This window comes from Nuphar pumila, chromosome 2 (genome assembly GCF_984573655.1).
Source record: "Nuphar pumila chromosome 2, dmNupPumi1.hap1.1, whole genome shotgun sequence".
Taxonomy (NCBI): Eukaryota; Viridiplantae; Streptophyta; class Magnoliopsida; order Nymphaeales; family Nymphaeaceae; genus Nuphar; species Nuphar pumila.
The window spans coordinates 21781108-21788891 of NC_143250.1; the positions used below are offsets into that span (position 1 = coordinate 21781108).

At 39.8% G+C, this 7784-nt stretch overlaps 1 pseudogene; it reads right to left on the reverse strand.

The window, feature by feature from the left end:
• Window positions 1-4407: 4407 nt before the first annotated feature.
• Window positions 4408-4986, reverse strand: LOC149845002 (benzyl alcohol O-benzoyltransferase pseudogene; annotated as a pseudogene).
• Between the last annotated feature and the right edge of the window lie 2798 nt (window positions 4987-7784).

Here is a 7784-nt window from a genome sequence, read left to right on the forward strand (position 1 = left end):
AGAACACATTTACATGTAAAAAGCATATCCGATTGAATGTCTCACAAAGGGTGATTAGAAAAGCAAGCAGAAATATGCAAATCAAAATATGTGAATTGGGTTGTTTAAGGCATTTTAGCATCTTTTCCGCAATGCCCGACTCTGTAAATGTATTCAGTGCGATCGGTTTGATAGGAATCTACATTTGGTTCATGTTTTTCATATGAAAAACACTACAACAAAGCAGTAGATTAGCGACGACCACCTTCCGTCGCTAATCCGTCGCTAACCATGTTAGCGACGGATTAGCGACAACGCGGCGACAGTATGCTTACGTCGCGAATATTTCGACGCTAACTGGCGACGGAATAATTCCGTCGCCAAGTCCGTCGCTAATTGCGACGGAATAACGAGCGCTACATTCCGTCGCCAATCCGCCGGTACTAAACGGCGACCACGGCATGGCGACGGATTTAATTCCGTCGCTAAGTCGTCGCTAGAATAATATGAATAGCGACGGAATCATCCGTCGCTAATCCGTCGCAAAAACGAAAAAAAATCAAAAAAAATTTATTTAAAAATTAATTACGGAGAACTGTACAATTTATATTTCCTGTACAATTTATATTTCCTGTAAATAAAAAACAAACCACACAAAAAAATTCATATAACAAGTATCTATAATAATTAATCATTCCACCTTAAAACTAAGAAGTTTAATTATTTACAATTCAACAATTACAATTAGGAAAAATAAAAAAAATAGAACTTCTTCAACAAAGTCCTCTAATCATCGCCAAGATTTTGTGCGTCTTCTTGTTCATTGTCTTTATCTGTCCCTTCAGCTCCACTACCCTGATTATCGCTAGCAGCCTACACAAGAAAAGAACAGTCAGTATTGATAAACAAAATATAATGAAATAAATTACACACTATATGTGATTCTATCATGTGCTCATGTGTGATCTAAGGCAATAAAAAAACTCTATATGTGATTCTATCATGCTCATATGTGTGCTAAGGCAGTCAAAAAATTGAATATGTGATTATAGCATGTTCATATGTGTTCTAAGGCATCTAAAAAAACTCTATATGTGATTCTACCATGCTCAGATGTGCTTTAAGGCAGGCAAAAAACTATATATGTGATTCGATCATGCTCGTATGTGTGCTAAGGCAGTAAAAAAATTGAATATGTGAATATAGCATGCTCATATGTGCTCTAAGGCAGGCAAAGCCAAAAATTTTATATGTGATTCTATCATAAATGATATATAACATGTTCATATGTGTTCTAAGGCAGTTAAAAAACTCTATATTTTATTATAGCATGCTCATATGTGTGCTAAGGCAGTCAAAAAACAGAATATGTGATTATAATATGCTCATATGTGTTCTTAGGCAGTCAAAAAACTGAATATGTGATTATAGCATGCTCATATGTGTTCTAATGCAATCAAAAAAACTTTATATGTGATTCTATCATGCTCATATGTGCTCTAAGACAGACAAAAAGTTAAATATATATATGTGATTCTATCATGCTCATATGTGTGCTAAGGCAGTCAAAAAATTGAATATGTGATTATAGCATGTTCATATGTGTTCTAAGGCATATAAAAAAACTCTATATGTGATTCTACCATGCTCAGATGTGCTTTAAGGCAGGCAAAAAACTATATATGTGATTCGATCATGCTCGTATGTGTGCTAAGGCAGTAAAAAAATTGAATATGTGAATATAGCATGCTCATATGTGCTCTAAGGCAGGCAAAGCCAAAAATTTTATATGTGATTCTATCATGCTCATATGTGTGCTAAGGCAGTAAAAAAATTGAATATGTGATTATAGCATGTTCATATGTGTTCTAAGGCATCTAGAAAAACTCTATATGTGATTCTACCATGCTCAGATGTGCTTTAAGATAGTCAAAAAAACTATATATGTGATTATACCTGAGAGGGACCTGGAATCGAAGATCCCCTATCCTGAACAGCGGCCTTGATCTCATTTCGGAGAAAGGGGGCGACGGTGTATTGGAAGTAGTTATTCAGTGATTCATTAATGATCTCGCGTACATCATCACCGGAAAGAATAGTCGGCTGCTTGGAGCTTATGTTGGCGCAAGAAGTTGGTGAGCCGTAACTGGAAGAACCAATAACTGGTGAAGTGTTCATATTACTCCCAAACCCGAACACGCGACCTTTTTTGGGTTCACCTGCTGCAGTCACCCATGCTGTAGGATCAAATGATGGATGCTGAGTAGCGTCTTCACCATATCGCTCTACCATTTGTTGCTCATATGCCTCCTACAAAATAATGTTTAAAGTATTCATTAATAATTAATGATAACATTATGATGACTTGCATATATATTGCAATGATTATTAATAGAATTAATACATACCGTTGTCGTTCTCGCCTTCTCTGATACGAAGACTCCCATGGTCTTCCGTTTATGTGTTTCTACAAACACATCCTTATATGGTACACTGCCTCCTTTTTCTGCTTCCTGCGAAGTTAAATGATAAAAGATTTAGTACACAAATTTGCAACTATACTTATAAAATTAATATTATATATTGATGAGTTACCATTTTCTTTAGGTGGCTCCCAAATGTCTTAGATCCACCTGTGTGTAGATGGGCTTCGGGCATCTTCGATCGATTTTGTGAAGCCTTCGCAGAGCGATTTTTAAATGCATCTCCCGTCCACATATCGCACATTTCATCCCAGTAATCTCTCCTGATAGTAATAGGACCATGGCCCTTCCACAATAATGGATCATCTACTACGCCAGATGCTTTTTTTGCTGCAGTCTTCATAGTGTGCAGCATGTCTGCAAATCGATTGGCAGCCACCTTCTGCCACACCTTCCTTGCATCATTTTCTTCCACCGTAGTTGCAAAGCGATTCGAAGCCTACAAATATTTTCAGAAAGTTAGTAGACATTGCTTAAATAAATTAAATATGAAACACATTAACTATGAGGAACAACTGTATACCATGAATGAGGACCACAATCTGTCTAATACCTCCTTTGGGTACTCTTTCCATTGAGCAACTGGTCCTGGTAGATGTTGAAGAAGTGAATTCCTAATCTTCCGTACTACTTCTTGTGGCTCAAACCTCGTGCTGCACATGAATTGTTACACAGTAAATATCAATATAAAATATTTAAAAGATATGCAATAATTGAAAACAAAATACTTACGGTCGATTATCGATATACACTATTCGAATGAGTCTTCTTGTGCCAGACTGTGAAGACCCTGTTTCCTGTGTTGGCTGTTGACTTGTGCGATCAACTGGTGTAGGTGGGTCGTGTACAGGCGCAACATCATCTGTAAAAAAATACACACCAAGTTCTCAGAATGTGCATTCGAACTAATCAAGCATCTAATTAGTTATATGATATACCTATCACAGGAGCCCGTGAAGATGAAGGTTGAGCCTGGCTACTACTGGATGAGCGACCACTATAACCTCCACGAACCATATTCTAACAAATAACATATGTCATACAATACATTCAAATAATTTTATAAGTATACAAATTAAGTAACAAACTAACTAATCATGAAACAAGATGAAACACTAACTAAAAAAATTAAAACAAATTAAAACAACTCTAACTAATTGAAAGAAGAGAAAAGAAAAATAGTATATATGTTAAGCCAAATCTAACTAGAAGATGCTAATTTAACAAACCAGCTATAACATGTTGAACCAGTCGACTAACATAAAGTCATAGACAATTTCTAATCTGAACTACTTAGCAAAGGAATAGTAAATCAATCAATTAGTTTACTAGAAAAGATGTGAACTCCGTTTAACCACCACTATCATAAAGAATTCAAATAGCCCTAATCTAACTAACTGATTGTGAGAACATTAAATACCAATCTATCTAAGAAAAATATAATTATAAAAGACTAATAGATTGAAATACTCTAACTAACCAGATTTCAAGAAAACAAATTGAAGTAAAACTAACTACCAGTAGACATTAACAAACTAACAAATTGAACAACATGGACAACTTGTATATATACATTACAAAAAAAAATTCAACTTAAAATCCATATGGACAACATATATGCAAACTACACTTAAAACCATATGGACATCTTATATACACATATTACAAATTTTTTTTCAAGCTAATCACATGGACAACATAGGGATCACATAATAACTTTTTTTTTTTTAAAAAAGAGATCACATGGGCAGCATAGGTATCCATAACAAAAATTCTTTTCAAAACAAATCACATATGCAACGTAGGTATCTCATAACAAATTTTTTTTAAAAAGAGATCACATGGGCAGCATAGGTATCCATAACAAAAATTCTTTTCAAAACAGATCACATAGGCAACGTAGGTATCTCATAACAAATTTGTTTGGCAATGAATTGATCTTTATTCACAAAGCAGATAAGATAAAAACAGGTTCTGTGGACTTTTGATCCGGGGCGGGTCCGTACAGCATCTTTTTGAGCTCCCGTTCAAAGATCTTCATAGCTGGAGCAGGCAAGGAAATCGGGATCACCATCCCTTCTCCCCCTTCGTTATTCTTGGAGTTGACGTAGAAGCTAACCAAGCCGGGGATTGGGCCGTCACTGCCCTTGGCTGGACCGCCGTACACCGGCATTCCCCAGCCGAGGTCCAGCTCGCTGAACCCGGCATGCCTGATGTCCGAGACCACGAAGGTGCGGACCACCGTGATGTTAGGCCGGCCCTTGAGCACCATGAGGTCCGCCACTGACCTCATGTACTCGTCTGTCACCTCCTCCTTGGCCTTCTTCACGAGCTCCACCGCATAACCTAGTGGGTTCGCACAGAGCTTCGCCGCTATCGAGACAGCTGCCGGGATTACTATCAGGCATTGCCGTAGTACCCCTGCGGCAGCGGCGGAATGTACCAGGACCGCGCGTTGAAGATGCACAACAGACGAACCTCCTCCTCCGGATCGGGCTGGAGGCCGGCAGTGCGGCACCGCCATAGGCAGGGGGTCGACCCCCCTTGCCGGAAACGCAGGGGGTCGACCCCCCCTGCCGGAAAGCACGGCAGGGGGTTAAACCCCCTCCGTTTCCGGCAGGGAAGGGGCGTACCCCCTGCGTTTAGAAGAAGAAGAAGAAGAAGAAGAAGAAGAAGAAGAAGAAGAAGAATATTACCTGCGCTTCGCCGGACGGTGGCGGGAGGTTGACGGGGAGCGGCAGCTGGCGAGCGCCGGCTGGCGAGCGGTGGACGGGGAGCGGCGGCTGGCGAGCGGCGGTGGCCGGACGGTGGCGAGAGCCGACGGGCGGGAGGGAGCAATACAGAGAAACAGGGAAAAGAGAAAGAGGGATGGGATTAGGGATTTACGCGATATTTAGCGACGGCTTAGCGACGGAAACATTCCGTCGCTAAACCGTCGCTAAATCAAAATACAAAAACCGCGACGAAATATATACTGTCGCTAATTCGTCGCTAATGAGCGACGGATTAGCGACGACAGAGTTCCCTCTCTAAATCCGTCGCTAAAATGGTGTTCTTGTAATCAAAAGTAGCGACAAAAACATGCAGTCGCTAATCCGTCGCTAAGTAGCGACAGATTAGCGATAAAAGTCGTTTCTTCGCTAATCCGTCGCAAATTAGCGACAGATTCTATCTCTAGCTAATCTGTCGCTAAGTAGCGACGGGAAAAATCCGTCGCTAATTTCCGTCGCTAATTAACAATTTTCTTGTAGTGAAAGTATGTTTTTTTTAGCTTTAAATGTTTATAAAAAATTTGAGTTATTAATTTTCAAACCTTATAAAACCCAAGTATGCATCCCAATGAGACAATTCAAGAATCCATTTTTTATATAATCAACAACGAAGATCACATCTATATGGAAAAAAATAAAGAAAAATATATATTTTTCATTTATAACCCAGAAAAACTGCATCCGAACCTCTGAAAAAATTATTCTGTTTTTGTTTCGGCATAGTAACTTTCATTGTTCTTTCCAGCTGCATGGATTTTGCCTGTAGAATAGATTAACTCAAGCATTCCTAGTGAGTAGTGAAAGAACTACAGCGCAGAGAAGGAAACGTCTGTGTATTGCATTGATTCTTGAGACAGCCAAAAAGGCTATTTATAACCATACAGTCTACAACGGTTTAGAGGATACAAGAGTTATCGTTGCATAACGATAACACTGAATTATTGTTTTTTATAACCATTATCAAAAATGATATTTAGCTAACTTCAGATGGACTCTTCAATGTTTTAACTTTCTGGTATACAGGAGTCTTCAACGTTTTGATGTTCTGGTGTACTTTGGACACAGGAGTCTGAATTTGGTTTATCTGGAGGCAGTTCATGTATTTTTGAGAGACCACAAGGTTCTGGTATATTCTGAATAAAAAAGTCTGGAAAACCCGTATTCTTATCATGCCCCCGCGAGCTCAACGTGGGGTCAACGACATTGAGCTTGTCACAGATAAAAACAAACTGCGAGAACGGAAGATGCTTAGTGAGCCCATCAACCAGTTGGTCAGATTTGGAGAGAAATTGAACCTGGATATGACCCTTTTGCACATGATCCCATATGAAGTGAAAGTCTATTTTAACATGTTTAGTGCGAGCATGAAAGACTGGATTTGCAGCAAGATAAAGTGCACCAATATTATCACACCAAAGTATAGGTGACGAAGAGGGAGCACGACCAAGATCAGTCAGGAGAGACTGTAGCCAGAGAAGTTCTGATGCAACGTAGGCTAGCAACTTGTATTCAACTTCAGTGCTGATGTGAGCTACGGTCTTTGCTTGCGGGAAGACCAAGAGATCAAATTGGTACCCAGAAATACCGCAAAACCACTTATGGATTTGTGGTCATCAAGACTCTCGGCCCAGTCGGCATCAGAATAGTTGTGAGTTGAGACGAGGAGGACCGTGAGAAAAAGAGACCATGCTGAATGGTGTTTTTAACATACCAAAAAATATGCTTGATTGCCGACTAGTGAGTCACTGTGGGATGATGCATAAATTGACACACCTTGTTGATGACAAAAGCAATATCAGGCTGAGTGATGGTGAGATACTGAAGGCCGCCGACTATACTCTGGTATAGTGTTGGGTCATGGAAGGCGGAGGCATCATCTTTAAGTAGCCGAGTGGTGGAGCTCAGGGGAGTGGAGATGGGCTTCACATCCGCCATAGAAGCACGACGAAGGAGATTCAAGGCATAAGTACGTTGGCACAAATGAAGACCTCAAGAAGCGTAAAGCACTTCAATGCCCAAGAAATATTTTAGACGCCCAAGGTCTTTGACGGAGAGGGCACGGCTAAGATGCATAATTAACTTGTTGATGGCATTGTGTGAACTTTCTATAATTATGATATCATCAACGTAGAAGAGAACATACATAATCAAAGCACAGTCCCGAAAAATAAATAGAGAAGCGTCAGAGAGAGACATCTGGAATCCGCATGACTGAATATAAGAAATGAGGCGGTGATACCAGGCACGCGGAGCCTGTTTGAGACCATACAGAGCATGGTCCAGCTTACAAACATAATGAGGATGACAACTGTCTTCAAAACCGGAAGGCAGTGCCATATAAACATCTTCTGAGAGAAGACCGTTGAGGAAGGCATTGTTAAAATCTAATTGATGTAGAGGCCATGCAAATGAGACCACAAGGGCAATAACCACACGGATGGTGGTAGGTTTTACCATGGGGATAAAAGTCTCAGAAAAATCAATACCTTCTTCTTGATGAAATCCCTTTGCAACAAGTTAAGCTTTGTATCGAGCAATGGAGCCATCGGCG